General features: G+C 37.3%; 2 protein-coding genes across 3 annotated transcripts in view; one reads left to right on the top strand and one right to left on the bottom strand.

Moving 5' to 3' along the window:
* Calx (sodium/calcium exchanger 3) overlaps positions 1–21,081 on the top strand; it is a 176,433-nt gene that overhangs the window by 54,843 nt on the left and 100,509 nt on the right. The window lies entirely within an intron of this gene.
* The window catches only part of LOC111514212 (uncharacterized), a 40,664-nt gene continuing 25,109 nt past the window's right edge, over positions 5,527–21,081 (bottom strand). The window contains exon 3 of the mRNA XM_074181384.1: positions 5,527–7,259. The gene's annotated coding sequence lies outside the window, so the exon portion shown is untranslated. The remainder of the gene's footprint in view (positions 7,260–21,081) is intronic.

The following is a 21,081-nucleotide window of genomic DNA, read 5'->3' on the forward strand; positions in this document are numbered from 1 at the left end:
TAAATAGTAGACAATGGAAGTCCGAACTAGTGAAATTCATGATGAAACATTGTCAATAACCTTCAAACAAACCAAAATCATTGCTACGGAAAAAACTTTTCAGGCCAGAATAATTCGTGAAGCCATTGAAATTGAAAAACGTCCCGACTGGGTAAAGAAACTAGATGATTCACAGAGACTACCGCAACAATTGAGATCATTATTGTCTCGCCAGATATCTCAAGATAAAACACGTCAATCAGAAAGTCAGGTTATCATTTCCAGCAGGTCGTGTACCTGTACTAATTGCAAAAACCCTGCTGTACTTTTGGAAAATATTACATAAACAACCACATATATTCTTGATCTGAGGAGAAATTATTCCAGTTTCCCAAAATAGAAAACTTTTCTCCAATTTAACCGACCTTATAAGTCTTACCGTTTACGAGATAGCAATACTGGAATCAGCTAAAAAAACGGACTGTATACATCATGTATCCAAAATAGTGAATGAAGATTATTATTATTTCTCATAGATACTAAGAAGTTCATTTGGGAATACAATCACATGTACTATTAGTGAAACCCAATCCCGTTCTTTCATAATATAAACCGGGCCCTATCATAACAATGTCAGTTCTTGATCCATCTGCTGATCAGTTGAATCATCTTTGAGAATAAAGCACAACCTTCCATCTTTCAACGTTCCATTGTGTTCTACACATCGTTATAATAGCGAATATTTCATTCAAATGTTCAGATTTGCTTTCAACTTCATGAAATTTTCTGCTAATTCCGTGATCTGATGTGACATATTCCTCTTTGGGTTCTGAAATCTGAAGGGGGTTCTTGCAGTGTTTTATTCGAACAATCCCTATTTCTTCATATATTATCAAATATTCAATAATAAGTGGAATGGAATGGAGAGTGGAACGTGGACAGTCGTGGACAGTAGCTAGTGGAGAGTGGCGAGAGGGTAGTAAAAACTGAAGAGTGGAGAATGAAAAGTAGAGAGGGTGGATGGAGACTAAAGAAAGAAGGGTAAAAAGTGAAGTTTGGATAGTGAAGAGTGGAGAGTGAAGAATGGAGAGTGAAGAATGGAGAGTGGAGGTTGGAAAATTTGGATTCGAGAAAAATGAGAGGAGAGTGGAGGAATGAGAGTGGAGAATGGAGAGTGGAGTGTGGATAGTAAAATCTGAAGAGTCGAGGGTGAAAAGTGAAGAGCGGGAAGCGGAAAATGAAGAATTGAGAGGCGATAGTGGAGAGTGAGGAGTAAAATGTTGAGAGCAAAGAGTGGACGGTCGAAAGTGAAGAGTAAAAGCTTTTCATCACGATGAAAATGCATTCCTAGGGATGAATTCAATAAGGTCGGAAAGCCTGGCTTAAAAACAGATGTTTTTTCTTCGATTTCAATAACCAACCAACTGACTGTGGTACTGTTTGAATTGCCAACTCTCAATATATATTATGATTCTGTCATATTTCACATATGTATTTCCAATGTTCCCAATATTAGGTGAAAGCTGATCCTTAAACCGACCCTGATCACACATGGGAAATGAATAAATGGCTTTCGATGTTTCTCGAATGGACAAGCTAGCGCTCAACTCCACCGAAAATAAATAAGACTTCTGGAAAGACAGGTCTATTATTCAAGTTTGAGGTGATATATTGCTTCCCGATTGAGTTGAAGTTGAAATTGTATACTATCAAACACCATAAATACGCTTCAAAATGAAAAGTCATATCGTTTTCGAATTGTCCGAAGTTGTATTCCTTTTGGGGTTTGAATATCTGAAATCATTTTCAGGAGTGATGAGAAATGATAAACTGCTTGTTTTCATCAATTCAAATTTGACAAAATTTCAACTACTATCAATTGCAAATAATGAAGTTGAACCTCAAAACGATGAGCAGCCACAGTCCGTCACGTATTTCTGATACGTACCGCTCTTGGTGGAATCAAATGTGCCAAGTCACTTGAACACCTCCCGTGAAAGTATCTATAAAAGAGAAATAATCTCCAACCTTACTTTGACACGATGTTCGTGTCTCCAATCAGGTGGATAACTCTTTTCTAGATGGAATCGAGCAGCTTCAGGTTATACTTAGGGGCTGACCTCCAACCATGTAAATAATACTCCAAAGAAGGTCTGATCTGAGATTTTTAAAGCATCAAAAGTTGCTGAGGTGTGTATAGTTTTCTGGTTCGGAACAGTGATCCAAATTCTGAGGAACAGCTTTTGCAATTCCAGCGACATGATTGTGCCAAGACATAGTGTTATCCATTTCAACCCCCAACAAACTCATCGACATTATTATATCCTGTTCTAAGACATTCATCTTTTTGGAGAAAACCGATGCCTAGGTTTTTATGGCATTCTCATCGAGGTATGCAACTTCCTACAGCCGATGTCCTGGAATCTAAATGGAATGACAAGACAAATATGCTGTCATCTGCGAAGCGTTGATATACAATAAAAAGAGGGTTGAAAATAATATTGTGTTCCCTGGGGAACACCAGCGTTGATGGTGAAAGAAGTCGAGAGATATCCATCGAAGACCACTTGCTGGAAACGTTTTTTCAGGAAGCTAGAGAGCCATACAGAGAAAATGATTCGACATGCCATAGCATCGAAGTTTGGCCATGCCGCACACGATCAAAGGCTTTAGAAATACCAAGCGCATCAGCTATTGACCCAAATATGGGTGACATACCATAGAAGGTCGCCTGTTGATCTTTGTTTCTGAAAGCCATATTGATGATCGCTCAAGATGTTGACACCCTTCCAAAACTGCTTTCCGTTAACCAGCTGTCACACCCCTACGAACGATAACCATCAGAAGTCGAAACTTGTGTGAGATAAGGATCAACAAGGTCTTACTTTTCAACGTGTGTTGCCTAAGGTATGGTGTTTACGGCTTCCTCTATGAGTTTTGATATCACTGGTAGCAAAGCGACTGGTCTATAGTTATCTGGATTTTTTTGCCCTTTTCAGGAATATGCTGAACGCAATCTTTCAACAAATATGTTTAAAATATGTTTTTTCTTTAACCAGCTATCGCACCTCTACGAACCACAACCCTCAGAAGTCGAAACTTGTGCGAGCTTAGTACTAACGAAGTCTTACCTTTCAATAATAATGATAATGATAATAATAATAGCTTCATTGTCTTACAGTTACCCATTTACAGGACAACATGAAATTATAATGTTAGTTCTTGCTCTGAGAGGTCTAAAAATGAACTGAGATCGTGAAACTAGCCGTGGTACATTGAAGTTAATTTGTTCCAGAATTTTAGGACAGTCAACTCCCCCATTCACTAATTTGAATGAAAATATGAGCGACGCACGTTTTCTGCGACGCTCAAAAATGTTTCAAACGTTCGTATATGACATCATTACTGATACCTCTCTCAGGGTAAGAACCCTCTATTCTGAAAATTATAAACGTGTGATTCCTAAATCGGGTTGAACGATGGCAAGTGGAAATCGATTGTTTAACCTGCGTTCAGCCGATTGACTGAGTGAACAAAGCATCCACGTCGAACCGCCTGGCTACCGACCGACCAAGAAGGAAAAATCCCTTCTTTGTAAGGCAGGTTGGCGCACTTTTTTAAAGTACAATGACGGGCACTTCATAAGCACCATTTTCATAGCAGTTTCCATTCCAAATCGTTCGTTCCACGGTTGTAATCCTGACAAAAAGGAGGTAGTAGACATTTGACTTTGAAGTGTCTACATGACAGAATGGTACTGGACGGAGCCTGTGAAGTCATCACGAGGTCGGATCCCCTTCTCTGCACGGTACGTGACCATGAGGGAGCAGGGGTCAGAACGTCTCTTGTAAGGGCAGCCACCTGATGAACTGAACGAAGTGATCACAACTTTGTCATCGTGTTAGAACTCGTTCAGCAAAAGCCCCACATAACAACCGCAGAGACCATGAAGTCTTCTTCAACATCATCGGCTCATCAAAGCACCTGACCCATTCGCTTTCCTCAGATCGAGTGGACTGAAGTCCGAAAATTGTGTGTTCACCATATCCAGGATGGTATTTATAACAACTTAGTCTACCGCAGTCGCCTGATCCAGTGCCTGCCGCAGGGCGTCTGAGGCCTAATGAACTTGCTGTCAGCATGCCCAGCTTATGCGGTCTCAGTCTAAATCCATCGTCATAACGCGGCCCTAAGAGTGCTTCATTACAATCTATGGCTCTTTTACGTTGTTACGTTACGTTTACGTATTAACGAGACACCGATGTTGCTCTACGGTCCGGGGGATATTAAAGGGAATGAAAAGTGCCGAATTCATTGGAACTATCCATTTCCCACTCTCAGGCTCATACAAACTGATAAGTCTGATGTAGTTCTATTTGAGCAAGACTATATTCGTTGTGAAGTTTTCAGCTTCTTGCGAGGCCAATATAGTTTATTTATTTATTGAGAAAATACATCCAACAGGTCATGAGACTCAATAACACGAGTACATAATACAAAATGAAAAGCTTATATTAGTCCTAAAAAACAAAAGTTAAACATAAAACGTAATCTATATAAGCATAACATATCAGTTCTGTAGTGCATTATACATTGCTTTTCTAAACTGAGATAAGAGTAAGAAGAATATATCGATGTTTTGTAGACTATTGTAGCTTCTACACATAGATATCAAGGAACAGTGAAAGTGGTGTTGTGAGTTAGGTACGTCGATGTAAAAAGTTATATGTGACCTGGAAGTTATACGAGGAACGTTAAAATTCAATGATGAAAGTGAAGTAGAAGAGTCGATTTGATTATGAATGAGTTGGTATATAAAAATCAAATCGTTAATTTGGCGGCGTTTTTAAAGTGATGTATAATTGAACTCTTCCAAGACTAAATCATAGCTATGCTCTCTTATGGGTAAGAACCATGCTTTTTTAAGTAAAGAAATTTTAGAAACTTTCTCTGTATATATATATATATATATATATATATATATATATATATATATATATATATATATATATAAATACGAAAGTTATCGAGTGTCTTGATATAGATAAAGGAGTTTTTTAATCGGACATAGCACTCAAGGAAGTGGCAAACCATAGACACGTGTTTCGGGCTTTTGTCCCATCATCAGTATGGTGCAGCCAAGTGTAAGGATGGGCAACACTTGGTTACCAGAAGAAATAAATACAAATGCACGGAGCCACCAGCAGGAGCCAGACGCACATTTGTGTTTTCACTTATAGATCTTTAGCTATAGCTGACTCCGTGGTGATTTTGATAGTTTTCTTGTAAACACAAGATCTATTAAGTGAAACCACAAATGTGCGGCTGACTCCTGCTGGTGGCTCCGAGCATTTGTATTTATTTCTTCTGGTAAATAACCAAGTGTTGCCCATCCTTACACTTGGCTGCACCATACTGATGATGGGCCAAAAGCCCGAAACACGTGTCTATGGTTTGCCACTTCCTTGAGTGCTATGTCCGATTAAAAAACTCCTATATATATATATATATATATATATATATATATATATATATATATATCCCTGACAAGGTTTCCATATGGAGCTACAATATTCCAGTAGTCTTCAATGTCCCTGAAAATCTTCATATCATCAGCAAAAAGTAGATTTTCAGAGTTGATATTAACAGAAATGTCATCAACAAACAGAAGAAATAATAGTGGACCCAAGTTTGAACCTTGAGAAACCCCGAAGTTGCATTAAATATAAAAAAGATGTGATTTCAGCAGATGTTGAAGGCTCCTCGAAACGCCAAAGCTTGATAATTTCCTGAGCAACTGATGATGTGAAACTCGATCAAATGCTTTGCTGAAGTCCGTATACACCACATCAACTTGTTTACGTTGCTTCTTTGATTGACGACTTGTTTGTGGAAATTCATGTTCACTGAGGATACACTACAAAAACACACTTTTGTCTATTTGATATGAATAATATTCCTCTCCTGAATCTATAATCCAGTTCCCAAAACCTTCATTATATCAAAAGCTTTGTTTTGTTATGTTCATGGATATCACACGTATACAAAATGTAGGTACTAAATTATTTATCATAGGATAGGCAACTTAGGTATAAATTACTCAGATTTAAATGTAATCAGTTAGTTTTGAAAATGGTGTAATAGCCGAAACTAGTCAAGAATATCGTAGAAAAAATAGACAAAAAGGTGTTTTTGTTTACTTTGGTCCAGTTTGTCAGAAACATATTGCGTAAAAAAATACAAAGATCTGATGCAGTGCCACGACACAAAACCATGTTGTAATTCGGAAATTGTGTTTTTTACGTGCTGATAAATGAGGTCCAATAAAATTATTTCAACTGATTTCGAGTACACTGATATTATGGTAATCGGTCTATAATTTACTCTTTCCGAATTCTTGCCGGTTTTAAAGATAGGGCATACCCTCGACAGCTTCCATATATTCGGAAAGTAACAATTTTTCAGCATGAGGTTGTAAATGATACAGAGAGGCTTCGCAAAAAGAGCAATATGACTGGAATGCCATCTGGTCCAACTGTCAATTTATTTTTCAATTTATTGGAAGCCGAAATGATGTCATTTTCCGAGATTTCACTAAGATGTAAATAATTACTGGTCTTGAAACATTCTCCATTACTCCAGTTTGAATTTTTTAGATTATCATTAGAAATTTATATGCTTTGAAAGTTCGTTGCAAATGCATTAACTATAGCGTTAGGTGATGACAATATTTGATCATTAAAATACATATGTCCTGGAATTCGAGATTTATCATTCTTTGAGTTCACATAGCTCCAAAAACCGGAGGGAATTTTTTTCAGGTTTTGTTCGGAGTTCGCAATGAAACGTTTATATGAAAATCTATATCGCGTTCAACTGAATGCCTCATCTCTCTAAATTTTTCACGACAAAAAAGTAGTTTATGATGTCTATTCATTTTCAGATAGTGATTTTTTACTTTCAGTTTACGAATCAGGTCTTTTGAATACCAGGTATGTTACATGCAGGAGAAGCATTTTTTCATGGGTACACACTTTTTTATTATATTTTGTATGACTTCGTTAAATCGTTCGCATGTTTGATCGACGCCATTCAGGTTGCTGAAGTGTTGATTTCAATCAACTCCGCCAAGTAGCCTGCAAAGTTTTTCAGTATTGGCATTTCTGAAGTTATACCGGTTAATGGAAGAAGAAAAATTTTTTTGTGTTGGCCCTGGTGAAGTTTGTACTATAAGTCTTGGATGATGGCGATCAATCGGAACTAGTGGGTCGTCTTCAGTTCTGAAAGAGGAAGAAAAATGACTTACGAATTGAAAAAAAACTTCTATTTTTTTATGATCTACACATCTGAAAAAACTGTCATTGAAATCTCTTGGCGGATTCTCATATATTTTGATAATGAAATTTCTGTGCTTGAATTCTAATTCACCCCAATATATACCAAATAAGAAGGATAAAAACGAAACGAATTTCAGTTTTTCCAACGTTCAATGTATATTAGCGAATTCTATTCCAGCTCTCATATTACCTCAAATGACTTTTTTACGACCTTTGTGTGATGGAAGTCTTTAGTAGCCGAATTAAACTTTTTTATGGTCTGGATGGGACCAAAGTGGATGAGCCTTCGTTTCCTGAGCGGGAATATGAGTATCAAAGTTGGAATACAGTGCCAGACGCGTATTGATTTTCTCTATATCAGGAAATAAATGCCCGGTAGCTACATACAGATGGAAAATTTTAGCATGAGGTATGAGGCATGAGGTATTTCAAAATAGAAATGAACATAATAAAACAAATAGCTGTCAAAAATGATTACGATATCAGCATAATACATTATTTATTATAAAACAAATTACACAGCCAAACTTTGAAGGAAGTTTACCCAATTAGAAAAGAAGAGGATAAAAGTTATAGAACCTTAACCTACTTAGGCCAACCGACTACAAATATTTCAGCTTGCTTTCAAAACCAACAACTTAGGCATGCACATTAAGAATAACAAAGATGAAAGTTCAGTTTCATAAAAATCGGGATTGTATAAATTACCATGTGGGTCATGTCCGATGTTTTATATAGGTCAAAGTGAAAGAACGTTCAAAGTCCACATAAAGGAACACAAAAATAGTTTCCAGAATGGAAAAATAAATTCCACATATGCCACTCATTTAATCACAGAGGGACATGAGTTCAACCATGAATACAAGCCCCTCCATTCTCAGAAGAAAGGTTTGAAACTTAACCTGTTGGAGAGTACGGAAATAAAAAAATTAAAAACTCTGAATATCTTATGAATCTGTTATTGAATCTATTCATTTCCAGGTAAAAATAGTTGAGTATATTTACAGTGCTTTCGAAAAATTTATTCATATAGTTGATGAAGTCATAAATGACCTTTTCAGGTAGATTCATTCATTAGAAAGTAGGCATACGAGTACGTAATATGTTGTTAGAGTATAAAATGGTTGTAATTTAGAAGTTACTTTTAGTTCACGCTCGAGGAGGCTATTCTATAGCGAAACATATGTCGCGGTTTTTGTAAAACACTTCATAGTGACAATTATACAATAAACTCTAATAATTAGTTTCATTATGGATTTTCATCCAGTATTGGCCAGTTTTGTTCAGTGTTAGTTCCAAGTGGAATTTCGGTAACTATCTAGATTTTAATACTCTCAAGTATCTTCCACAATATTTGCTGCAGCGACATCTCAAAACCATAGGATATTGTGAGGTATCCATTCAGTGAATATACATGGGTTCTACTTCAAAATCTATTAATTTTTTGCACTGAAGTTTCAGACGTCTAACTGGCAATTTACTCAGAGGTTCATCTTTTCTCTCAAACTACAGATGCTCACGCTGTACAACTTACTTCTGTTGTCCGTTTCAATGAAATGTGTATTGTAGCTTCATATCTCGAAAAATATTTATTTTATGTCCTGGTATATACATACTGATCTATAAAGAATTTTGTGCTCTGTACATTGACTCTGTGAATTGATTTCCAGATTTGAATTTTTGCCTCTTTGCATCTCATGATTACATATATCGACAATTTGAATCTGAGATTCATAAATCAACTAACTACACCCCGCCACACAACCACTTTATTTTGTCGATCCTTCTCTTATAATGTGGTCTTATTATTTACTTACTGGAACAAAAATTGCCTCAACTCCATTGTCAATAAAATAATTTTGATGAAAATGAGCATTTCATAAAGTTTTATTTTCATCAGTATTTTTATTGTTGTCAGAACTAATTGAAATGATTCTGGCGCATTTGGCACTGAAATATATCTAGAATTTTCGTATGTTGTGCATGTACAACAGTTTTCAATTATTTTTTTTCTCGAGGTTGAATGGAAGAGCAACTTCTGATTGAGTCATTCATGACAAGATCAGAAATTGAATTCTGCCTATTGATAAGTACGTGGGTGATTGTATATATTGTATTCCATACATTGTATTTTTTTCTTACCTTTGAATGAAAACAATTATTATAATTTTTTTTTCACCGTAGTGTGCGCAGGTCAGGCCCTATCCCCCGAAGCCCCGATACATTCGGGAGGGCGCGCCAGCATTATCAACCAATGACCACCCCCACACCGTGGGGTAAGTGATCATTGGGTCCGAGAATCATGTGCCCTGAGCAAACGCAGTGCGCCAAGAATGACAGCCTTCTACAGCTGTGCGGCTAAGATTTCTATCTTAGTGCGGCAAGCCGGTATGATTTTGAGATTCGAGAGTAGAGAGGACATCATTCCACCAAGGACTCCAATAATCAGAACAACCATCTTGACAGAGTGACCTGGATAGAGTCTACGGAATTCGAAGAGAAAATCTCGATATTTTATCCGTTTTTCCTACTCTTTTCTGACGATATTCGTCTCGCCAGGAGCTGAAAACTCCACGACAAATATCGTTTTGATCTGGTGATCGAGAAGGACTACATCAGGCTTATTAGCTTATATGAGCCTGAGGGTGGGGAACGAATAGTTCCAATAAATTCGGCACTTCTCGTTCCCCACAACGGATTCAATATCCCCCGGAGCGTAGGGCAACACCGGTGTCTCGTCAATACCGTAAGAGTGCCGTATATGGTAATATATCACTCTTAAGGCCGCGTTATGTTGATGGATATAGGCCGAGACCGCATATGCTGAACATGCTGATAGCAAGTGCATTAAAGTCTCGGGCGCCTCGCGGCAGCCCCTGCACCTTGTGTCAGGAACCTCTATACCCATCACGCGACTGCGGTAGACTGAGGTGTTGAAGACACCATTCTGGCAAGCCATGATGAACCCCTCAGTTTTCGACTTCAGCCCACTCGACCTGAGAAAAGCGAAGGTCAGACGCTTTGATAAGCCAAGGTCTCCAATGTTATTGAAGAAGACCCCATGCATTGGCTGATTCTTGTGTTTCCGCAGAGGTAAGGTGATCTCTGCGGCTTTTATCTGAGCTTTTTGCTGAACGGGTTCCAACTCGGTGACAGAGTTGTGGTCACCTCGTTCAGTGTCGACAACTATACCGAGTTCATTAGCTGCTCGGGCATCTGCTCTAAAGAGAAATGGCCTGCTCTCTCATTGTCTCGGACCATGCAGAGAAGAGGATCCGAACTCCTGACGACTTTACAGGCTGTATCCAGCACCATTCTGTCATGTAGACACTCCAAACTCGAAAGTCCACGGCCTCCCTGTTGTCGGGGGAAGTACAACCGTGGAACAGACGATTTGGGATGCAAACTCCTATTGAGATGCATTATTATTATTATTATTATTATTATTTTCACCGTAGTGTGCGCTGGTCAAGCCCTATCCCCCGAAGCCCCGATGCATTCGGGAGGGCACGCCAACATAATCAACCAATGACTACGCCCCACACCGTGGGGTAAGTGATCATTGGGTCCGAGAATCATGTGCCCCGAGCAAGCGAAGTGAGCCAAGAACGACAGCCTTCTGCATCTGTGCGGCTAAGAGTTCTGCCTTAGTGAGTCAAAATCCCCGGAGCGTAGGGCAACACTGGTGTCTCGTCAATACCGTAAGAGTGCCGTAGATGGTAATATGACACTCTTAGGGCCGCGTTATGTCGATGGATATAGGCCGAGACCGCATATGCTGGACATGCTGATAGCAAGTGCATTAGGGTCTCGGGCACCTCGCGGCATATTATTATTATTATTACACATGATGTCGTTGAGAGAAATTCGTTCAATTTTTTTCATACGGATTCAAGCAAAGCAAAAGCGATGTCGAATCAATTCTAAAAATGACCCAGGCATTTGACGAAATTTGGCGAAGTTTCGAAAATTGCAAAATTTCATTTCGGAGATTTTATCCTCGAAGATGAGGCCCGAAGTAGCCGTCCTACAGTAATCCAGGACGAGAATTTGAGAACCGTGGTGAAGACTGACCCATCACAAACGGTGGGTGGGAATTGTTGAATGGCGTTAACGGTGTTTCCCACAACGGATTCAATATCCCCCGGAGCGTAGGGCAACACCGGTGTCTCGTCAATACCGTAAGAGTGCCGTAAATAGTAATATAGCACACTTGAGGCCGCGTTATGTCGATGGATATAGGCCGAGACCGCATATGCTGGACATGCTGATAGCAAGTGTATTAGAGTATGCTTGAAATGGTCATAACTGCTGACTAACTATGGATATATGGTTATGACATCGAAATCAAAATACAGTTGTCCCAATGGAAGATACCAGGAGAGCCAAGAAGAAAAAAGCACGACCAGTTCGATGAAATGCTACAGTTCTTCTAACTGTTTTCTTCGATTACTTTGACGAGGTGAATCAGGAGTTCTCACCACATGATCGTACGGTCAATAAGGAGTATTATTCTGAAGTTATGCGCCGCTTGCGAAAAGCAATACGAAGAAAACGTCTGATATTTTTGAGAAACACTCGTTATTGCTTGTTCGTAATTTTTTTGGCCAAAAACAACACCGTTATCATGCCTCAGCCACTATATTTACCAGATTTGCCCTCCTGCGACTTTTTTCTGTTCACAAGAATGAAGAGACCCATGAAAGGATGGCGTTACGTGACGATTGAGGAGATAAAGCCGAGTCGCTGACAGAGCTCGTAGCCATACCAAAAAGGGCACATTAGAACTGCTTCGAGGGTGGGAAAAAAACGCTGGCACAAGTGTATTATAAATGGAGGGGGCTACTCTCAAGAAAACAGAATGGAAATTAATGAATAAATAAATATTTTTTGAGAAACCATAAAATTCACCATATTTTTTGAACAGACAGAGTATATATCAACTACACCCATATATTTGCAACGTCACTTTCAGAAAAAGTGAAAATATAAACTCCACGCGGTATCCACTATAAAGCGACCTTTTACAGGCAGACATTTGAAGATGAGGCGTTTTCACTCACCTCAAAAATCCCATGATTAATTCCACAGTTTGGGTGACAGAAAGATTTCAGGCTGCCGCCATCCATTCTCCTTGAAATATACTGTCAGAAAAATATGAAGAATTACCTCAGTTTATCTTGCGTTTTATTCTTCCCAGAGGAGTGAAATGAAACTGAATATGGCTGTGGAGTTGGATTTATTAACTTTGCTAACAAAAAAAAAATGAAAATACCAGATGTACGTCTGTCAGAATATTCCTCTGTATTTGTAGAAGTAAAAGAAATATTGAGTTTATAATGGGGAATGTTCCTCAATTTGGGTTATTACACAGTAAAGGCAAGTTTGAATAAAATAAAGTTGAGTTTAATTCATGAGTTTTGCAAATTCACTTCGAAAAGTTTTCAAATTGATGTTTCAAATGTTGAGTTTTAATTTTTATAGGGATTTGTTTTTAATTCACATATTGGCAACAGCGCCTATATCAAGTTGAAATAATTTATACGTACCTAGATATTCTACTTTAAAAAAGGAAAATTATCTTTATAAATCAACAATTAAGGCAAAATATAAATTATAGTTCAATACCACCTCCACAATCCACATTAACAAAAGTTCTTTTGTTATTTATTTATATAGAGGAAGCTAGGTTAGGTGCACGAAATGTCATATGTCACAGAATGTCTCAGAACTCGGAACATAAGTAAACACGCCTCTGTAATAGCTATAACCTATGTTGCCAAATGGTGAAATAGAAACGAATCCCTTTAAATGTTGAATGCATTATTTCATTCCTCTTTTTTAAGTATTTGAATAATTTTTTAAAGAAAAAGGTTGAAATGATAATTTTAAAATGCGTTGTTTTAGAGCTCTTTTATGAAAACTACTTGATTTTCGTCAGGAGGAACATTCTCCATTATATTAATGTCTATACTAGTGTCTACAGACAGGTTGACACGCTTACTTTACACTCAACACAATAATCATCATCACATTAAATTTATTTCAATTTCATAACAGCATAATAGTGAAAGTACATTATTAAATGATGAAGTAATGGCTGATTCAGACAAGTAGAACACTACACTTTTCCTATGACTCATAACAGAGATATTTGAAAATGAGTTTTATTAGTGAAGATCATCTCGGATCATGACAAATTTTTATCGTTAGATATTTTGTTATTCTTTTCAATTTCGAATACTTTGAAAACTGAGAGAAAAGAACTGTTGGAGATGTGATTTCATCCAAGATTGAACCCAGGACTAGAACTAGGAGTTCTAAGCACTACTCCACGAAGCTGCTTACATGTGATATAAAGCCATTCGAATTTATAATCACACTTTCATTCTGTCAATAAGTAACGAACTTATGAAAAATTTCAATTTTGTTCTCACTCCCATTCGCGACTGAAAATAATTTGAAGACAACTGTGAAGTTATGATTCTGCTTATCTGTGATTGACCTAGAGGTAATGAGTTATGAGGTTGGTCTATTGTGGTTGGTTCAAAAGTGTGACAAATCAATACATAGTATAAAACAAAGTCGCTTCCCGCTGCTCCTATGTTCTATTTATGTTCAGGTCTTCAAAACTACGCAACGGTTTTTGATGCGGGTTTTTTGAATGGATAGAGTGTTAAGAGGAAGGTTACTATATTATACATAATATAGTAGGGAAAACTGATAAGTTTAGAGGTTTCCAATGTGATGTCGTAAATAAACACATTTTTTGCGCTTACTTTGCAAACGCTGGCTGAACCCTACGATATAGATCAAAATAATATACTACAGTATTATAACACCTCAAAAAAGCTTACAAAAAGTATGCGATGGTATAAGGCAGTGGTCGCCAACCTGTCGATCGCGAGCTACCGGTAGCTCGCGGAGGCAATTCTGGTAGCTCTCACAACGATTTTAATTTAAAAAATACAAACTGCAAAAATCAGAGAAGCTTCCGAAAATTCCACAAAAAAATCTAATTGTCATAATATTAAACATAAACAGCGGCAACGTTGCGGTGAGCGATCTGCCGCTGACGCCATCAAGCTAGAATCGGCTAGAACTGACCAGCCGGACCAGCGCGTTAGTGCTCGAGAACGATCTGGATTGCTTTGAACGGGATAAATATGCATGGCGCGGCAACATTGCGTTTAGTTTAAAACTGAACGCGTAACCAACGTCCAGCGGTTGGGTTAGTGGAGAACAACAAAAATAATATTATGGCAAGCAGTTGTAAGAAGGTAAAGACATACCACTTTCATTCGGAATGGGAAGAACAATACTTTTTTACAGAAGTTAAAGATAAAAATGTGTGTTTGTTATGTAATACTTCGGTCTCCGTTGCTAAAAAAGGAAATATTGAGAGACATCATGAAACTGTACATTCTAATTTTGAAAAATCATTCCCACTACATTCTGCCGCCAGAAAGGAGAAACTGAAACAGTTAAAAAAGCAGTTAATTGGACAACAATTAATATTTTTAAGAACAGTCGACAAAAATAAGGCTGCAACTGAAGCATCGTACCGTGTGTCCCAGATAATTGCACAAAAAAAGAAACCTTATGAAGACGGGGAAATGATAAAACAGGCGTTTTTAGAAGCTGCTGATTCGTTATTTTCCAACTTTAGAAATGGAGATAGTTTCAGTTATAAAATCTATGCAACTTTCTGCTAATACAGTGATGAGACGTGTAGAAGTAATGAGCAATGATATTTTTTTACATTTAAGAACTGACTTAGATAACTGTGTTTATTTTTCACTTCAACTGGATGAATCAACAGATGTCGTTGACACTGCCCAGATGGCCGTGTTCGTCAGGATGGTTTTTAGTGATTTTACGAATAAAGAAGATCTTTTGAAGTTCATTCTACTGAAAGGACACACTACTGGACATGAGTTGTTTTCTCATTTAAAAAATATTATTTCTTTCGAGAAAATTCCAATATCGAAAATGGTAGGCTTGACAACCGATGGCGCTCCAGCTATGGTGGGTTGTGATAAGGGTCTGGTGGCGTTATGTCGTAAAAATTAAACTTTTCCGCAATTTCTCTGTTACCACTGCATTATCCATCAGCAAGCATCATGTGGAAATTTCCTGAAACTAAACAACGTTATGAAACTGGTGGTAAAAATTGTGAACAAGATTAGAGCTCAATCGTTACAAAGAAGATTATTCAGAACCTTGGCCTATGAAGTTGACTGTCAATACGGGGACCTACTCCTTCACTCTGAAGTCCGATGGTTAAGTAGAGGACGGGTGCTGAAACGTTTTGATGATGTCCTATCTGACATAGTTCAATTTTACAAATAACGCGATGAACCGACTCCGGAACTAGAAAATTCAGTCTGGCTTAGAGATTATGGTTTTCTCGTGTACATTACAGAGAAATTAAACGAACTTAATTTGCAGCTTCAGGGGAGAGACAAAGAACTAGCGGAAATGATTTCTGATATAAAAGCATTTATCAAAAAGCTTTGGGAACAAAACCTAATTAACAGCGATGCCAAGCATTTTCCTATTCTTTCAGAAAAAATATCTCAAAATCCATTAGAACCCTATGACAACAAATATCATGTAGAAATGATTTCTACCCTGTTTTAAGGATTTCAATGAAATGGCTTTAGTAGCGCAGTTTGTTGTTTCACCCTTTATGGAAATTGATATCCAACAGTTTGCAACTTGTGTTATGCAGAACTTTGGCGAATACATCGCTGCAAGTCATTGAGTTTCAAAATGATTTAGCCTTAAAATCGTTAGTCTCAAGTACTGAATGTATCTGGCCTATTGTAAGTAAAGACAAATATTCAGTTCTATGCCGTGTTGCCTTGAAAGTGAAAGCATTATTCAGTTCAACCTATTTGTGTGAATCTTCTTTTTCCAATATGAAGTTTATTAAGAACAAATATCGCAATCGATTTACAGATGAACATTTGGATAATTGTATTCGAATGGCTGCATCAAATTATACTGCAAACATTAAAAAAATTATCGATAAGTCTGAGTATCAGCCTTCTCATTGAACGTGCTTTTTTATTTTTCAATGTTTATGTTCATGATAGTGCGTTACTTTTTTGTTGTTATTATTAACTATTTTTAAATCAAACGTGACATGCCGTTGTGGCTGGATAAAAGTTTGTGTTTATTTTTCAAACACCTTCGTTTGATAGGTTTGATAGGTTTGATGTAGCTATGAACAAGTACGTACTAGTAATATTAGTTATTTTGTTATTAGTTTATTATTAGTACCTATGCATTATGTATCACCGGTTAAATAGTAAAATAAATACATATAATGATAAATTAACTGGATTCTTTCATTTACGTTGCGTTACGTGGCTTCCGTGTGAGTAGCTCGCTGTTTATTCCAAAATTAACAAAGTAGCTCAACACATTGAAGAGGTTGGCGACCACTGGTATGAGGGATAACCCACAATGACCATTTTTTATTCATGACTCATTTACGAAACGATTTTGAAGATAACAGCATCAATTCCTATTCAATTAAGTACCTTAAATACATTGTGCATTTAGTATAGATAAATATGGCCCTTCACGGCATGTAATTTGAACGAATGCATGCTCGTACTATGGTACGAGTTGTAATGTAATGTGTAATGTGAAAAGAAGCAGCCCCAGAACGGTACCTTGTGGTTCGCCATTTTAGTATAACTTGCACTACGGCTATCATCTGAAACAACATGGAAACGGTCCACTTTTTAATTTTTTTTCATTTCAATTAATATTCTCATTCTACCTCCATATGAAAATTTTATCGTCATTCCTGCAAATTGACAATAAACCATTCATTACCAGAGCGACAGATATTTTGTTACAGTAGACTGCACAAATCCATTGAATAATCCTCTTCATCCAATTGGGAATAACGAACCTTGAATTCAGCCGACAGCTGACAATTAGTGGGGGTGCTAGAAAGTTCCTGGATTTCCACATAGAATTGTGAAATGTCCCTGAACGGCTGAAAGCTGTTAATGAGTTATATAAACGACTGTCATTTCTGGCACGCTTCACTCAGAACGCCCCAAAGGTGTTTCGGCTGTATTTGCATTGCAAAAAAATTGGACTTGGAATAGATCTTTCGAAGCATTATGAATGAAATTTTTGAAACACATCAAAAATTAGCCCATAACTTCACCCCACGTTCAAAAAAATGTTCAAAATATGTTTTTCCGTCAACCAGCTATCGCACGCCATTGAACGACAACCCTCAGAAGTCGAAATTTGTGCGAGCTGAGGACTAACGAGGTCTTACCTTCAAACGTGTGATTCCTAACATCGGTTGGACGATAGGAAGTGAAAATCGATGTTTCAGCCTGTGGCTTGAACCACCGACCAACACGGCGGTCGATTTGACAGAGTGAACAAAGCACCCACGTCGAACCGCCTAGCTACCGACCGACGCGACGTATTTGCCTATTTTAATTTCTAACAAAATCATTTCACAAAATTGTAAATATAGTTAACCAAAGTTTCAACCAAACAGTATGTACTGAAATGGTTGACGTTCTTCTCTGAATTGTCATAACTTTTTAATTATGGACCAGTTGAGATATATCAAACACTGAATATTGAGTGCTGCGTGAAATACACCCAAATCGGTTGAGCCGTTTTTGAGATACGTTTATTAAATTTTTTTGTTAAGGACAAAGCACAAGCACTACAGGAAAATCCTTAAGGGGCTCTTAGAGCGGTGCCTGTAAGAAAGAAGTGATTCACATTGGATTTGAATCGCTGGAGATTAAATCTGTTTGGAAAAACGTCCTCAGGAAGTTTATTCCACATCAATGCAGTTCTTAAGGTGAAAGAGTTTTTAAACAGTGAAGTTCGAGGTGTACTGAGTTGAACCTCCAGACGATGAGAAAAGGGACAATTCTCTAACCTCTCTTCAATGATCCAGGCTATCAAGGTTGTACGTGATACTCCACACAATACTCCAAGGAAGCTCTGATTTGAGCTTCATAGATCATCAAAAGTTGCTGAGATGTGTATAGTTTTCTGGTAAGGAACAGTGTTCCAAGCTTTTGAGAAGCAGCCACTGCTGGGGAATATTCCTACTGACGAAAATCAAGTAGTTTTCATAAAAGAGCTCTAAAACAACGCATTTTAAACTTATCATTTCAACCTTTTTCTTTAAAAAATTATTTAAATACTTAAAAAAGAGGAATGAAATAATGCATTCAACATTTAATGGGATTCGTTTCTATTTCACCATTTGGCAACATCGGTTAAAGCTAATAAAGGACAATGAATCTGTTACCTGTATGAGACAAACAAAGATGGCATATTTCAGAGGCTTGCTGTTCTGTTCACTTATGTTCCGAGTTCCGAGACATTCTGTGACATATGACATTTTGTGCACCTAACCTATCTTCCTCTATATAAATAAATAACAAAATAACTGTTGTTTATGTGGCTTGTGGAGGTGGTATTGAACTATAATTCAAATACTGCCTTAATTGTTGCTGTTGCCAATATGTGAATTAGAAACAAATCCCTTTAAAAATTAGAACCCAACATATGAAACATCAATTTGAATACTTTTCGAAGTGAATTTGAAAAACTCATGAATTAAACTCAACTTTATTTTGTTCAAACTTGCATTTGCTGTAATAACCCAAATTGAGGCGATATGATTGTGCCAAGACATATTGGTGTCCATCGTGAACAGTTCCAATGTCCTCGTATGCATAAATCGTAAGAATAACAAAGATAAAAGTTCAGTTTCAGAAGAATCGAGAGTGTATAAATTACCATGTGGATTATGCCCGATGTTTTATATAGGTCAAACTGAAAGAAGGTTCAAAGCACGCATGAAGAAACACAAAAAAAATAGTTTCCGGAATGGAAAAATAAATTCCACATATGCCACTCATTCAATCATAGAGGGACTTGAGTTCAACCATGGATTCAGGCCACTCTATTTCCAGAAGAAATGTTTTAATCTTAACCTCAACACCTGTGACGTGCGTTATCGTTGAGCAAGATCGGACCTCTTCAGTTGACCAGTGTCGGCTGCAGAAGATCCACTTTTTATCACACATGACGATCCGATTCAAAAACGGAACGTTTTGGTTGCGCAAAAGCAAATCATGACTAGACAATAATAGGTAATTCCAGTCAAATTTTAGGTGAATCATAGGTAAACAACTAGGTAATGAGGTACAGTTACCTGAGGCACAGTAACGGTTCAGTGATGGTGATCTGCTTGAATCCAGTTGGTCACTCAGTAAAATGTTTGAATTATTAAGTTGATTAATGTCAAATGTTTCCAAATAATTTAGCTTTGAACCTATATTTTCTATGAAATAAATTTGGAAATCTCCGTTACATATATGATTTCCTTCTGAAAGACGACTTAAATATGTTGACCTAGTTTGGCTCATTATATGTTCCTCATATAGGTTCATAATGAATGTTCTCCTAGTTTGACCAATATATACCGCACGTCTAACTTACCCAACATATAACCTGTTCTGAATACAATTTTGATACCTTGTTTATTCAAAAATGAAGTCACTTTTGCTGTTGTTTGTTCAAAATATGTTGAAGCTCTAATTTTGATTTTGATAAATCATGAGGCTGCTAGATTCTATCTAAAAAATAATCATCCGCGTAATCACAGTCCTAAACATCACAAGCAACCGTGATAGCTTACACTTCTCAAGAACCCTTCCATCTGGAGAACGGTTTTTACAGAAGAAAATATATATATTTTTTAACAATTTTGACTCGGAAGAACGTCTGTTGGATAAAGTTATATATTTCTTCTTCAAAGCAATTCAGGTGGCGTGTTAAACCGTAATATCTCTCGTATCAACCACTCATATATTTTCCAGGCTCACCATAAGCGAACGGGTCGCAGTTAAATTCGTACAGGATTAAAACAATGTAATCACCTGAAGAGATTAGGCGAGTGGGTTGGTCGGGTTTATTTTCAATTTCAGGCAAATACAGGAAGAAACGAGAATGTATGATTCGTACTAGTTACTCATTCTGGAAGTTGCACGAACTTCTGGTGATTTATAGATTAATTTTCTCTCTTCTCGCTACGAAAATAGAATTCAATGATACCTACGAGGATTTTGCGAACGGCCAGTGCAGTGTCAGAGGTTTTTTCAGTTTGGATTTATTTAAAAATATGTAGATGATCGGTGTGATGTCAAGGTAGAGAATAAGCTATTCTATTATGTTAATCAACAGATATATCCATAGCAGTTCTACAGATAACAACAAATAGTTCCTTGGAATTAATTTATTAATGTTTGCTATGAATTCCGTATTACTTTATAACGCAACAATAATCAAGGGGAGAAATAGAAAGAGCAGTTAGGGTACGAATTTATGGGAATAGGAAATACTCCAGAGAGAGGTGCTATTACAATGTTCAGAAAGTAGGGCATCTGCCAATGGATTCTGGAAACGACCAAGGGCTTACGTAACCAAAACAATTGAACCAGCTAATGATGAGAAAGGATACTTTCAGATCAAAATGAAGTACAACACACGAAACATATTGAATAATATCCCACGGAATTCCAAGTCCAACGACTGAAAAAAGACACAGATAGTTAACATAGAAAACAGACCACAAATAACAAATGGATGGTAAAGAAGTATGTGTTTTGAAAACGAAGAGATTGAAGATGGATCCTAGGAAGTAAAGAAGTCTGCAACCACAGAGAAAAAATCAACCAATACGTAGCAT

This window comes from Leptinotarsa decemlineata, unplaced genomic scaffold (assembly GCF_025532065.1).
Source record: "Leptinotarsa decemlineata unplaced genomic scaffold, Ldec_3_MD MMD2_tig00026307_RagTag_RagTag, whole genome shotgun sequence".
Lineage (NCBI taxonomy): Eukaryota > Metazoa > Arthropoda > Insecta > Coleoptera > Chrysomelidae > Leptinotarsa > Leptinotarsa decemlineata.